This window comes from Canis aureus, chromosome 10 (assembly GCF_053574225.1).
Source record: "Canis aureus isolate CA01 chromosome 10, VMU_Caureus_v.1.0, whole genome shotgun sequence".
Taxonomy (NCBI): domain Eukaryota; kingdom Metazoa; phylum Chordata; class Mammalia; order Carnivora; family Canidae; genus Canis; species Canis aureus.
The window spans coordinates 49,397,751-49,412,916 of record NC_135620.1 but is presented as its reverse complement, the minus strand read 5'-3'; positions in this window follow the sequence as shown (position 1 = coordinate 49,412,916).

Genomic DNA, 15,166 nt, shown 5'->3' with positions numbered 1-15,166 from the left:
CTTTCTACACTTCTCTCAATCATATTGTCATAGTTGCATTGCTGCATATTTTTACTTTCATCATGCAGTTTGAAAGAATATGAAATGGCATAATATATAATAATGATGAAATTAATTTTTGCTATTTTTAACCTCAAAAAAGGCTGGGTTTTCTTTCTCAGTTTAACAGTCCAAATCTATAATAGATTGTGGGGTTATTAAGATGGAGATAAATCTGTAATTGCTACATTTGTTTGACCTCAGGGACCCTTCCAATAATCATGCTCACTTCTTGTAAAAACACTGGGCCTTTGTAATATATAGGATCAATTCATTTGCTCTAAGGATATACCAAAAGTATCTCGGAAGACCCAACATCTTTGTGAAAAGGATATCAATTAGATTTAAAACTATTGTATCTGCTAATTATGATAATTGTTTTATAAATACAGAAATTTTCAACTCAGATATTTAACAGTCTCTTTATTGTAAATAGGAGTCCAAAAATATTTTAAAGAGGACAAAATACAGATTATCACCAGAGATTTCTGTGCAAAACCCAATATCACATTTAGTCCTAAGGAATAAGTGTCCCTCCCATAGTACTAATTTTCAAATGGCCCCCTTATTTTATACACAAATACACATACCCACATGAACAACCACTATTTTAAGGTTCATCGGAGTGTCCATGTCACTTGGAATATGACAGTTAGTACTTACAATAAACTACAGCCCTAGGTATCTGTTCCTAGCTGCACAGTTCAGGCATGAGGAAACCACGTCTCTCTGTCTCTAATACTAGACTCTCAAAATTAAATGTATCTGCATTTGAAAGGTGTCCTTAGTTTTGTGAGTTATTCCATGGCCATAGAGACAGATACTGCTCTAGACATGAGAAATGTCAGCAACAGAAACCATTAAGGCCAGAAAATAAAACAAATGGTTAAGTGCAAAAGTAGAAGTTAGGAAAATGTAATTATAAATTTATAATTTAAATTATTTTATAACTTAAATTTTTAAATTTCCATTTAAAATTAAAGGAAACCATTTAAGATGTCATCCATTTATATTTTTTAACATAATACATTGGAAACATGAAATATGTTCATATATTTATTAATATGTTTTGAACGTATGTTCAAAAAATTATTGAGGAACAAAAAGGTAGCCAAATTCACACACATACACACACACAATTACTATAAATGAAGAGTAAGAAACACTGAATAAGCAGCAAACGACAGATAATTAAAACCAAGGTAATTCCTGGTCACCTGGGTGGCTCAGTCAAAGTGTCTGCCTTTGGCTCAGGTCATGATCCCACAGTCTTGGGATTGAGCTCCGTGTTGGGCTCTCTGCTCAGTAGAGGAGTCTGCTTCTCCCTCTGCCCCTCCTCCTACTCCTGCTCCTCCTCCCCGCTCAAATAAATAAATAAATAAAATCTTTAAAAAAAAAAGGTAATTCGAATATAGAAATTGGCATGATGTTCATAAAACGATATTTTGTTTATTTTTCAGCCACTAGTGATAATGTTGCTCCTGGCACTAAAAATACACATTTGTAGAAAAGAATTATAGAATTTCTGTAGAAATTTTATAACATTTATAGATTATATCTGAGCTAACTAAAGCTAATCATAAACTTGATTCTAAAATGACCAAATACCTAAGACAATTATAGAATTTAGTTAATAAAAAATTAAAAACATGGGTGGTGCCTGGGTGGCTCAGTCAGTTGTGTCTACTTTCGGCTTGGTCATGGTCGCAGGGTCCTGGGATCGAGCCCCTCATCAGACTTCCTGCTCAGTGGGGAGTCTGCTTCTCCCTCTGCCTCTGCTCTTCCCCCTGCTCATGCCCTCTCTCTCTCTCATGTTCTCTCTATCAAATAATAATGAAAATAAATAAATAAATAAATAAATAAATAAATAAATAAATAAATAAAAAGAATCTTTAATAGAAAATTTAAAAACAAATGGTTCACTATGATGGAAAATTCAAAATGAGGTTTTAAACCTTTATTTTAAAAATTCTTATCCATTTATTTTTAAATTCAATTAATTAAAATATAGTGTATTATATTTCGGAGGTAAAGCTCAGTGATTCATCAGTCTTATGTAATACCCTCTGCTCATTATATCATGTGCCCTCCTTAATATCCATCATCTAGTCACCCTGTTCCCCCATCCCTCTTCCCTCCAGCAACCCTCAGTTTGTTTCCTATGATTAAGAGTCTCTTATGGTTTGTCTCCCTCTCTGATTTCATCTTGTTTTATTTTTCCCTCCCTTCCTATGATCCTCTATTTTGTTTCTTTTTTTTTTTTTAAGATTTTACTTATTCATGAGAGAGAGAGAGAGAGAGAGAGGCAGAGACACAGGCAGAGGGAGAAGCAGGCTCCATGCAGTGAACCTGACGTGGGACTTGATCCCAGGACTCCGGGATCATGTCCTGGACTGAAGGTGGCACTAAACTGCTGAGCCACCCAGGCTGCCCTCTATTTTGTTTCTTAAATTCCACATATGAGTGACATCATATGATAATTGTCTTTTTCTGAGTAACTTATTTCGCTTAGCATAATATCCTCTAGTTCCATCCACGTCATTGCAAATGGCAAGATTTATTTATTTTTGATGACTAATATTCCAATATACATTTTATATATATATCCCACATCTTTTTTATCCATTCATCTGTTGTTGTTGGACATCTGGGCTCTTTCCATAGTTTGGCTATTGTGGACATAGCTATTATAAATATTGGGGTGCAGGTGCTCCTTTGGATCACTACTTTTGTGTCTTTGGGGTAAATACCTAGTAATGCAATTGCTGGGTGGTACAGTAGCTCTATTTTCAACTTTTTGAGGAACCTCCATACTGTTTTCCAGAGTGGCTGTACCAGCTTACATTCCCACCAGCAGTGTAAGAGAGTTCTCCTTTCTCTGTATTCTCGTCAACATCTGTCATTTCCTGATTTGTTAATTTTAGCCATTCTGATTGGTGCGAGGTGGTATCCCTTTGTGGTTTTGATTTCTATTTCCCTGATGCCAAGTGATGTGGAGCATTTTTTCATATGTCTACTTGCCATTTGTATGTTTTCTTTGGAGAAATGTCCGCTCATGTCCTCTGCCCATTTCTTGATTGGATTAATTGTTCTTTGGGTGTTGAGCTTGATAAGTTTTCTTTTTTTAAAGATTTTATTTATTTATTTATTCATGAGAGACACACAGAAAGAGTCAGAAGCACAGGTAGAGGGAGAAGCAGGCTCCTCACAGGGAGCCCGAGGTGGGACTCAATCCCAGACCCCTGGGATCATTCCCTGAGCCAAAGGCAGATGCTCAACCACTGAGCCACCCAGGCATCCCTGATAAGTTTTTTTTTTTTTTTTTTTTTTTTTTTTTATAGATTTTGGATACTAGCCCTTTATCTTATAAGACATTTGCAAATATCTTCTCCCATCTGTCAGTTGTCTTTTGGTTTTGTTGACTGTTTCCTTTGCTGTGTGAAAGCTTTTTATTTTGATTAAGTTCCAATAGTTGTTTGTTTGTTTGTTTGTTTTGTTTTGGGTTTTTTTTTTGCCTTTGTTTTTGCCTTTGGAAACATATCTAGCAAGAAGTTGCAGCTGAGGTTGAAGAGGTTGCTGCCTGTGTTGTCCTCCTGGAGTTTGATGGATTCCTATCTCACATTTAGGTCTTTCATTCATTTTGACTCTACTTTTGTATATGGTGTAAGAAAATGGTCCAGTTTAATTCTGTGGCATGTGGCTGTCCAATTTTCCCACCACTATTTGTTGAAGAGACTGACTCTTTTCTGTTGAATATTATTTCCTGCTTTGTTGAAGATTAGTTGACTATAGAGTTGAAGGTCCATTTCTGGTTTTCTATTCTGTTCCATTGATCTATATGTTTCTTTTTGTGCCAGTACCATACTGTCTTGATGATTACTGCTTTGAAATAGAACTTGAAGTCTGGAATTGTGATACCACCAGCTGTGGTGTCCTTTTTCAACATTCTTCTGGTTATTCAGGATCTTTTCTGATTCCATACAAATTTTAGGATTATTTGTTCCAGCTCTGTGAACAAAGTTGATAATATTTTGATAGGGATTGCATTGAATGTATCGATTGCTCTAGGTAGCAGAGACATTTTAACAATATGGAACAATGAACATGGAACGTTTTTCTATTTCTTTGTGCCTTCCTCAATTTCTTTCATGAATGTTCTATAGTTTTCTGAGTGCAGATCCTTTGCCTGTTTGATTAGGTTTATTGCTAGGTATCTTATGGGTTTGGATGCAATTGTATTTGGAATTGACTCCTTAATTTCTCTTTCTTCAGTCTTGTTGTTAGTGTATAGAAATACCACTGATTTCTGTGCATTGATTTTGTATCTTGCCACGTTGTTGAATTGCTGTATGAGTTCTAACAATCTTGGGTTGGAGTCTTTTGCATTTTCCATATAGAGTATCATGTTATCAGTGAAGACTGAGAGTTTGACTTTGCCAATTTGGATGCCATTTATTTCTTTTTGTTTTCTGATTGTTGAGGCTAGAACTTCTAGTATGATGTTGAACAACAGTGGTGATAGTGGACATCTCTCATGTTCCTGACCTTAGGGGAAAACCATGTAATTTTTACCCATTGCAAATGATATCTGCTGAGGACTTTGAGTGTATGACTTTTATAATATTGAGATATATTCCCTCTATCCCTACACTGTGAATAGTTTTAACCAAGAAAGGATGCTGTACTTTGTCAAAAGCTTTTTCTGCATCTATTGAGAGGATCATAAGGTTCTTGTCCTTTCTTTTATTAATGATTGATTTATAGATGTTGAACCACCCTTGCAACCCAGGAATAAATCCTCCTTGGTTGCGGTGAATAATCCTTTTAATGTGACATTGGATCTTATTGGCTAGTATTTTTGTGAAGATTTTTGCATTCATGTTCATCAGGGATATTGGTCTGTAATTCTCCTTTTTGGTAGGGTCTTTGTCTGGTTTTGGAATCAAGGTAATGCTGGCCTCACTGACAAAGTTTGAAAGTCTTCCTTCCATTTCTACATTTTGAGACAGCTTCAGAAGAATAGGAATCAACTCTTCTTTAAATGTTTGATAAAATTCCCTCCTAGGAAGCCATCTGGCCCTGCACTCTTGTTTTTTGGGAGTTTTTAAATTACTGATTCAATTTCCTTGCTGGTTATAGGTCTGTTCAGGTTTTCTATTTCTTCCTGTTTCAGTTTTGGTAGCTTATATATCTTTAGGAATGCATCCATTTCTTCCAGATTGCCTAAATTATTGGCATATAGTTGCTCATAATACATTCTTATAATTCTCTGTATTTCTTTGGTTGTGATCTCTCTTTCACTCATGATTTTTTAAAAAATTTCAGTCCTTTACTTTTTCTTTTTGATAAGTCTGACCAGGGGTATATAGATCTTATTAATTATTTTAAAGAACCAGCTCCTGGTTTCATTGATCTGTTCTACTATTCTTTTGGTATCTGTTTGGTATATGCTCTAATATTTATTAATTTTATTCTCTTGTTGGGTTTAGGCTTTATTTTGCTGTTCTTTCTCTGTCTCCTTTACGTGTAAAGTTAGGTTGCGTATTGTGTATTTGAGATCTTTCTTGTTTCTTGAGAAAGGCTATATTGCCATATACTGCCTTTGCTGCATCCCAAAGGTTTTGAACAGTTGTGCTTTCATTTTCATTTGTTTCCATGAATTTTAAAAATTCTTTAATTTCCTGGTTGATCCATTCATTCTTCAGTAAGATGGTCTTTAACCTCCATCTATTTGGGTTCTTAATAAATGTCCTCTTGTGATTGAGTTCAAGTCTCAAAGTACTGTGGTATGAATGAATGCAAGGAATGATCCCAGTCTTTTGGTACTGGTTGAGACCTAATTTGTGACCCACCTGGTATGTGATCTCTTCTGGAGAATGTTCCATGTATACTCGAGAGCAATGTTTATTCTGTTGTTTTAAGATGGAATGCTCTGAAGATATCTATGAAGTCCATCTGGTCCAGTGTCTCATTCAAAGCCCTCGTTTCCTTGTTGATATTCTGTTTAGGTGATCTGATCTGTCCATTGTTGTGAGTGGGCTGTTAAAGTCCCCTACTGCTAGTGTGTTATTGATGTGTTGCTTTATTTTGGTTATTAATAGGTTTATATAATTATTGACTGCTCCTATGTTAAGGGCATAAATATTTATAATTGTTAGATCGTCTTGTTGAATAGACCCTTTAATTATGATATAGTGTCCTTCCCCATCTTTTATTACAGTCTTTAGTTTAAAATCTAATTCATCTGATATAAAGATTGCTTTCTTTTGATGTCCATTAGCATGATAAATGTTTTTCCACCCCCTCACTTTCAATCTGGAGGTGTCTTTGGGTTTAAAATAAGTCTCCTGTAGACATGATATCAATGGGTCTTACTTTTTTATCTAATCTGATACCCTGCATCTTTTTGATTAGAGCATTTAACATATTCACATTCAGAGTAACTATTGAAAGATATGAATTTAGTGCCATTGTATTACTGATGAAGTCCCTGTTTCTGTATATTGTTTCTATTCCTTTCTAGTCTATGTTACTTTTGGGCTCTCTATTCACTTAAAGGACCTCCTTTAATATTTCTTGCAGGGCTGGCTTAGTGATCACAAATTCTTTTAGTTTCTGTTAGTCCTGGAAGCTTTTTATCTCTATTTCTATTTTGAAGGAGATCCTAGCTGGATAAAGTATTCTTGGCTGCATATTTTTCTCATTTAGCACCCCGAAATATCATGCCAGTCCTTTTTGGCCTGCCAGGTCTCTGTGGATGGATCACTGCCAGTCTAATTACCCTTGTAGGCTACAGAAGTCTTGTCCCCTAGATGCTTTCAGGATTTTCTTTGTCTCTGATATTTGCAAGCTTCATTCTTATATGTCAAGGTGTTGACCTATTTTTACTGATTTGTGGGAGGGGACGACTCTTTGTGCCTCCTGGACTTGATATTTTTTATCATTTTGTCTTCTAGATCACTAATTCTCTCCTCTGCTTCATTTATCCTAGCAGTTAGAGCCTCCATTTTTAATTGCATCTCATTAATAGTCTTTTTTTTATTTTGACTTAATTAGATTTAAGTTCTTTTATTTCTCCAGAAGGGGATTCTCTAGTGTCTTCCATGCTTTTTAAAAAGCCCCACTAGTATCTTTAAAATCATTATTCTGAACTCTAGTTCTAACATCTTAATTATAACCATACTAGTTAGGTCCCTGGTGGTGAGTACTGCCTCTTTTTTTTTTTTTTAAGATTTTTAATTTATTTATTCATGAGAGACACACACACACAGAGGCAGACTCAGGCACAGGGAGAAGTAGACTCTATTCAGGGAGCCTGACGTGGGTCTCCAGGATCACGCCCTGCACTGAAGGTGGCACTAAACCGCTGAGCCACCAGGGCTGCCCCAGTACTGCCTCTTGTTCTCTCTCTCTTTTTAAGATTTTACTTATTTATTTAGGAGAGACACAAAGAGAGATGCAGAGACATAGGGAGAAGGAGAAGCAGACTTCCTGTGGGGAGCCTGATGTGGGACTTGATCTCAGGACCCCAGGATCATGACCTGAGCCAAAGGCAGAAGCTCAACCACTGAGCCACCCAGGTGTCCCTCTTATTCTCTTTTTTTTTTAAGGTGAGTTTTTCTGCCTTATCATTCTGTCCAGAGATTTAAAATTTTTTTCAGCCTTTTTTCTTTTATTATTTTATTTAAATTCAATTTGCCAACATATAGTATGACACCCAATGCTCATCACATCATGAGCCCTCTTTAATGCCCATTCCCCAGTTACCCCATCCCCCCACCCACCTCCCCTTCAGCAACCCTCCAGGAAGATTTTTAACTTGATAGTCAATAAAGTAAAAAAAGTATTATAAATAAAATTTATAAATAAATATTCCAAATTAGGACAAATCATACTAGGCACAGAGTCATGTTGAGCAACTAACATTTATCATATATACTTTAAAATTTTTATTTTTCATTTTTAAAATATTTATTTATTTTAAAGTGTAGGGGAGGGGCAGAGGAAGTAGGAGAGGGGCAGAGGGAGAAAGAGAGAATCTCGGGCAGATTTCACATTGAGTGACTGACATGTGGCTGGATCTCATAATCCTGAAATCATGACCTGAACTGAAACCAAGTGTCGGGCACTTAACTGACTGTGCCATTCAGGCATCCCTATCATATATACTTTTAATATAACAGAAAAAAGAAAACTATCCTAATGGAAATATTCTTCATTTTAATACATTGTTAAAAAGTAAAAGTTTTGACTTTTTATGAATATAACAAGATTCTTCCAGTTATAGGCATTGATTTAGTATTGTTGAGGCAAGCTTATGGTATTAACATAGTTGGTAAAGAAAATGGTATACAAGCTTGGGCCAAAAATTTAGAGGTATTTTTTTGTTTGTTTCTTGTCCAACATATAGTTTGTTACTGGGAGACATGGTCAGCATTATGCAAACAGCCATGCTATTCATTGGAATTCAGAGAATAAAAGATATTTTCTGTATAGTCTGACAATACCATTGTTGTCAGGGAAGATACCACATCAGAATTTATTTTCTTAAGATATTTTTTAAGATTTTATTTATTTTAAAGAAAGACTGAAACTGAGCAAGCATGAGTAAAGGGAGGGACAGAAGGGTAAGAACAAGAAGACTCACCACCAAGAGAGGAGCTTTCCAAGGGGCTCTGTCCCAGGACCCTGGGATCATGACCAGAGCTGAAGTCAGGTGCTTACCTGACTAAGCCACTGAGGCACCCCAGTTTCTTAATATTTAAGACTTTTTTTTTAATATTTAAGATTTCTTTTATGTCCTCAAATATTGTTTATCTTGGTAAACATTTCTCATGCAGTTGAAAGTGATGCTTATTTTTGGTTGTGGATTATAGTATTTCATATTAATAGGCATTAGTGGCATTTGGCATTAGGCATAGGCATTCATGAGAATCTTCATTCATGAGACACACAGAGAGGGAGGGGCAGAGACACTAGGCAGAGGGAGAAGCAGGCTCCATGCAGGGAGCCCAATGTGGGACTCGATCCCAGGACTCTAGGATCACACCCTGGGCCAAAGGCAGGTGCTAAACCACTGAGCCACCCAGGGATACCAATAAATAAAATCTTTAAAAAAATAACAGGCATTAGTATTTTATACGAACATGTCTAATAAGTTCGTTTGTAGAATTGTTCAAATCTTTATTCTTAATGATTCTTTTTTTGTCTACTTGTTCTACCAAATATAAGAGTGAGAACTTAAAATCTCCAACAATGGCTGTGGATGTAGTTTTGCTTTTATTTCTCTTCAAGATTTTGAAGTTCTATTATTAATTGTATATACACTTATATTATGCATTTTTGGTGGACTCTTTTATTATTATGAAATTCTTCACTATATAACAGGTAATAATTTTTCTCTTAAATTCTATTTTGTTCAGGGGCACCTGAGTGGCTCAGTCAGTTAAGCATCTGCCTTTGGCTCGGGTCATGATTCAGGGTCCTGGAATCAAGCCCCATGTCAGGCTCTCTACTCAGTGGGAAGTCTCACTGTCCCTTTGTGGTCTCTCTCTCCAAATGAATAAATAAATAAAATCTTTAAAAAAATATATTTTGTCTGATGTAGTCATGACACATTTCTTAAGCTTCCTGTTTCATTGCATATAATTTTGTCTTTTTATTTTCAAAAGTTTTATAATTAATTATTTTTTAGAAAGAGAGCACTTGAGTAGGGGTGGGGGAGGGGTGAGAGGAAAGGAAGAATCTTAAGCAAGCTCCACACTCAGGAGATCTCATGATCCTGAGATCCATGACCTTAGCCAAAATCAAGAGTCAAAAGCTTAACTGACTAAGCTATCCAGGCACCCCTTATTTTCAAATATTACGTGTCTTTATATTTATATATAAATATATACACAGGTGAGTTTTGCTCTTTTTATACAATCCAATATTCTGAGTTTTAAGTATCACGTTTAATCTATTTAAATTTAATGTAGTATTTACATGAATGGAAATAGTAATGATAGTCACATATTTTTCATTAAGCAGCAAGTTTTCTTTTAAGGAAATTATGATATGAACAAATTGGTCATTTTATGTGAAGATATGTCATTTGAGAATTTTTTTATACTTTCTTATATATCTAAGCTTTCATTTGGTATCTTTTAGCACCAGTGGTATCCTTTATCACTACTTGAACTGTAAGTGAACAGAAAAAGAACTTTTCAGCCTTATCAAAAAATGTATTTATATTATCCTCATTTTGAAAGTATTTGTGCTTATTCTGAAATTTTAGGAATATTGAAGTTTTTTTATTTTGTTTTCTTTCGTTACTTTTTTTTTTTTTTTTTCCATTTTGGGCCACCTCAGTGGCTCAGCTGGTTAACTGTCTTACTTTGACTCAGGTCATGATCCCAGGGTCCTGGAATTGAGCCCCACATTGGGCTCTCCACTCAACAGGGAGCCTGCTTCTCCCTCTCCCTGTGCCTGCTGCTTCCCCTGCTTGTGCTCTCTTTCTCTCTCTCTCAAATAAATAAAATCTTAAATAAATTTTTTTCATTTACTTTTGGTCTCCCTTGTTTCTGAAGAGAAGTCAGAAACTTTTTTCTGTTTTAACACAACCTACAGTGTGTGTGTGTGTGTGTGTGTGTAAATATATATATATATATATATATATATGCTGCTTTAAAGATTTTTCTATTGCTCTTTGGTTCTCAGCAATGTTACTATGATTGGCGAGGTATAATTATTTTTGTACTTGTTTTATGTAGGGTCTACTAAGCTTCTTGGATTTACGTATCAAATTTTTTTATTAAATTTGAAAAACTCGAACCTTTTTATCCCATGTATACCAGGATGTAATTCTTATTCCTAAGGTGTTGTTTTTCTGCAGTTTAAGTTTCATATAGATAACCTTGGAGTCTGAATGAGGATTCTCCAGTCTGGATAAACTTCAAGCATCTGAGCATGGCTTGACTGTTTAGCTCTCAGATCCATTGCAGTGATTCCCTGCTTCATCTTGCATATTGCCATATGATTTCTGAAATACTTTCACTGCATATTTGCATGGCATGTATATTATTTCATTGTGGGTCTAAGCTTAAGAGACTTCTTTGCCTTCCTTTTCCATGTCACAAAAGGCAAAGCAACAAAGTGACTCACTGTTGAAGATATAACCAGTCCAAATATGGCTACTAGGATTTGAAAAATTACACTGGGAATATCAATTCAGTTGTCACTGCGTCACCCTCTAGGTATGTAAGCAGCTGAATACATGCAAAAGCTATTGGTAGCTCCCAAGCCCTTAATAGGATCCCATTTTTATTTTATATTAAGCAAAGACTTTAAGATTATTCAAGTACCCTCATTAGTATGGATGTAGATTTGGCTACTTTTGTTATATGCCCATGTAATTGCATCACTAAACAGGATATAGAATATGTTACCCCAGAAATTTCTTTGTATTCCTTTCCACAAATTCCACACACAAGGTTATCACTGATCAGGATTTCATCATAATGGAATCCTAAAGTATGTATCCTTTTGTACAAGGGTTATTTCATTTAAAATATGGGTTTTGAGATTCATCCATGATATCACCTGTTCATTTCTTTTTATATCTCAGCAGTATTTCTATGTATGAATAAATCAGTTTGTTTAACAGCTATCCAGTGATGAACATTTGGCTTGGTTCCTGTTGGGGGCTATTAAGAGGAAAGCTGACATAAACATTTACATACAAGTTTCCTTTTTTTAAAAAAAAATAAGCATATGTTTGCATTTCTCTTGGGTAAATACCCAAGAGAGGAATTATCTTACTGTAGGTTTATGCTTAAGTTTATAAGAAATTGCTAACCTGATTCACAGAATGGTTTTGCCTTTTCCTTCCTACCAATAATCACATTGTCACAATTGCTGTGTTTGTTTCTTTCTTTTAAGATATCCTTCTGATGTGAAGTGGTACCTCATTATGATTATAATTTGCATTTCCCAGATGACTAAATATATGAAAGATTATTTTATATGCTTGCTGGTAATTTGGATATCATCTATTAAGTTCCTGTTAAAGTTATTTACACAGTTTAAACTTAAAAATCTTAAATTATTGAATTATAGGGGCTCTTTATATATTCTAAATATGAATCTTGTCATATATGCATATACATTGTATATACATGTGTATTTCTATATATGATATATTACATATATGTACATATGTGTATGTTATATATGTAATTTATATATAGTTATATGTATAATTTTCCCTGATTGCCTTATTATCTTATTTCTTTGAATAGCAGAAATTTTAAATTTTGATGAATTTCAATTCAACAATGTTTTTTCTTATTAGTTTTCCTGAGTTTTTAAGAAGTCCTCGATTATGCCAAGATCATGAAACATTCTCACATGTTTACTTCTGAAGTTCTTGTTACTTTAACATTCAAAGTGATTCACAAGTCAGTGATTAATTTAAAAAAATGTGTTTGCATGGTTGATGCAGAGGGTGGGGTTTCATCATTTTTTTAAAATTAAATATCCAATTGTTCCTTCTCTGTTTCTTGAAAGAGATTTTTTTTTTCTGTTAAGTGACCTCAGTGGCCTTGTTGAAAATTTATTGACCATATATATTTGGATCTATTTCTGAACTTTCTATTCTGTTACACTGATCTGTGTGTCTTTACACCAATACTAGGCTGCCTCAATTTTAGTTGTTGTTTTTTTTTTAAGAGATCTTATTTATTTATTCATGATAGACATAGAAAGAGAGAGAGAGAGAGAGAGAGAGAGAGAGAGGCAGAGACACAGGCAGAGGGAGAAGCAGGCTCCATACTGGGAGCCCAATGTGGGACTCGATCCCGGGACTCCAGGATGGCTCCCTGGGCAAGGCAGGCGCTAAACCGCTGAGCCACCCAGGGATCCCCTTAGTTGCTTTATATAGTTTTGAAATCAGATGATGTAAGTCCTCTCAAAATGTTCTTTTTAAAATATTGCCTTAGTTATATGGGTCACTTGAATTTCTATATACATTTTTGTTCATTTTTTCATTTTCACTTAATATTTTTTTTTAGTAATTTCTACACCCAGTGTGGGGCTCAAACTGACAACCCCGAGATCAAGAGTCATACACACTCTTCTGACTGAGCCAGCCAGTTGCCTCTCTATATAAAGTTTAAAATCATCTTGTTTTCTGGTATTTGAATTGGCTTTGCCTCCCAAATACAGGTCTGTAAAGAGGGCAATTAGCATTGCAATATTGGGACTTCAGATATGTATTAGTCTACACATATTTTGACATTTTAAAACATTTATCTCTCTAATGTTTTAAAGTTTTCAGAGTGGAACTCTTGTGCATTTTTTTCTCTGAGTTTATCACTAAGTATTTGATGAAAACTATTATAAAAAGTGTTGTTAAATTTTTTTCTAATTTACAGTTGATTTAAGTTTAATGAATTTTTATTCTGCTAACTTGAGAAGCTCAATAACTCTAGGAGAGTTGTTGTAGGTTACATGATTTTCTACTTAAGAAATTATTTCATCTTCAAATAAGACTTTGTTTCTTCCTTTCTAAAATTTATATAATTTACCTTTTTATCCTGACTTATTGAAGTGGTAGGATTTGAACATACAATACAAATGGAAGTGGTGAGAAGAAACATTTTTTAAAAATCTGGATAAAAGCAACAATGCTTCCCTGTCAAATCACTTCACTCTTTTCCCTCATTCATCATTTCACCTAATATTCACTGATTGCCTGTTATGCCCTGAGGATCTCCAGTGTGAAGAATGTTACTCATACAACAGTGAAAAAAATACCTCTTTGCTCACTGTATATTTGTTAATTGTACATGCATATGCCTAGGATTTACCATGATGCAATTTATTCCCTGCTTGCTTGTATGTTTCTTCCAAGAGTTTGCAAATCCTTTATACTTCTATGAGCATCATCTATGTTTTTACATAGGAACTTTTTAATTCTTACTGAATAAGGATCAATTTTTTAAAAATAAGCAAATAACAAAAATTATAAATAAATAAGACTTTGTCATGAGACAACGGAATATTAATTTATATTTTTAGAAATACTTATACCATTGATTTTATTGTTTTTCTTTTTTTAGGTGATATAAAAATATGCAATTGGCTTCATTATTTTTATTTTTTTACTTAAATATCATTAACATACAGCATTATCTTAGTTTCAGATGCATAATATAATAGTTCAGCAATTCTATACATTACTCAGTGCTCATCATGATAAGTGTACTTCTAATCCCCTTCATCTCTTTCACTCATCACTCCACCCACTTCCCCTTTGGCAACAACCAATTTGTTCTCTGTATTTAAGAGTCTTAGTTTTTAAATCTTTTTTTCTTTCTTCATATGTTTTATTTCTTAAATTCCACATGTAAATGAAATGGTATTTGTGTTTCTCTGATTTCCCTGCATGTTATATCCTCTAGATCCATATATCCATCCGTCCATTCATCCATCCATCCATGCTGTCACAAATGGCAAGATTTCATTCATTTTTATGTCAGAATAGTATTCCATTGTGTGTGTGTGTATTTTTTTTAACCATATCTCCTTAATCCTTTCATCAGCAGACACGCAGACACTTGGGTTGTTTCCATATCTTGGCTATTGTAAACAATGCTGCAATATATATAAAGGTGCATATATCTTTTCAAATTAATATTTTTGTTTTCTTTAGATAAATACCAAGTACTATAATTACTGGATTTTATGGTAATTCTATTTTTAATTTTTTGAGGAACCTCTATACTGTTTCCCAGAATGACTGCACTAATTTTCATTCCCACTAGCAGTGCACGAGGGTTCCTTTTTCTCCACATTCTTGCCAATACTTGTTTCTTGTGTTTTTTATTTTAGCCATTCTGACAGGGGTGAGGTGACATCTCATTGTAGTTTTGATTTGCTTTCCCTGATGATGAGTGATAGTAAACACATTTTCTTATGTCTGTTGGCCATCTGGATATCTTCTTTGGATAAATATCTGTTCATGTCTTCTGTCCTCTTTTTAGTTGGATTATTTTGTTTTTTGGTGTTGAGTTGTATAACTTCTTTATGTATTTTGAATATTAACCTCTTATCAGATATTTCATTTGCAAAAACCTTCTCCCATTCA